We start from the raw sequence: 776 nt of genomic DNA, 5'->3' as shown, positions 1-776 counted from the left end.
TGTCAACACCGAATACTTTTGTTATTGTACTTGTAATGAAATTTGTATAAAATAAAATGCTTATTTTAAGCAAATATATAAAGAATTACCGAAAAATAAATATGTAGAAACATTGTAGTGATGTGTAAGTGTATAAAAAGTTCATACTATGAAAGAAATAAACACTTGAAATCGAGAAATTGCAATATAAAATTTGCAAAATTTTCAACTTTCAATGCAAATATCTCGAATACTATAAGTTTGCGGCGGCAATAATTATATATATTCTTAATCTGGAGCATCAGCCCTGTCAAACCATAAACAACTTTTGGAAATCGATATTTTAGTAATATATGTATGTTTGGGACGGCATTTCTAACTCCTTACGTACAGCTGCAACCGAAACCATTGGTTTTCGGAAAGTGCAAAAGAACAGCTGGTACGATGAGGAGTGCCGTGTCGCAGCGGAGCTGGCCGAAGGCCAAAGGTAATCTAGTCACCGATACCCAGAGCATACTTAAATTATGGAGGGAACACTTCTCTAGCCTGCTGAATGGCAGTGAACGTACAACGCCAGGAGAAGGCGAACCCGATTCCCTAATGACGATGGAGCTGACATTCCATTGCCCGACCATGAAAAAGTTCGAATAGCAATTACCCGTCTGAAGAACAACAAAGAGGCAGGGGTCAATGGATTGCCGGCCTAGCTATTCAAACACAACGGCGAAAAACTGATAAGGAAACGAAAGCATGCCCAACGATTGGAATTTAAGTGTGCTCTGCCCAATCCACAAAAA

Source organism: Bactrocera latifrons, unplaced genomic scaffold (genome assembly GCF_001853355.1).
Source record: "Bactrocera latifrons isolate USDA-ARS-PBARC rearing strain unplaced genomic scaffold, ASM185335v1 scaffold_859, whole genome shotgun sequence".
In the NCBI taxonomy this organism is placed as follows: domain Eukaryota; kingdom Metazoa; phylum Arthropoda; class Insecta; order Diptera; family Tephritidae; genus Bactrocera; species Bactrocera latifrons.
Note: the sequence above shows the minus strand (reverse complement) of the source record.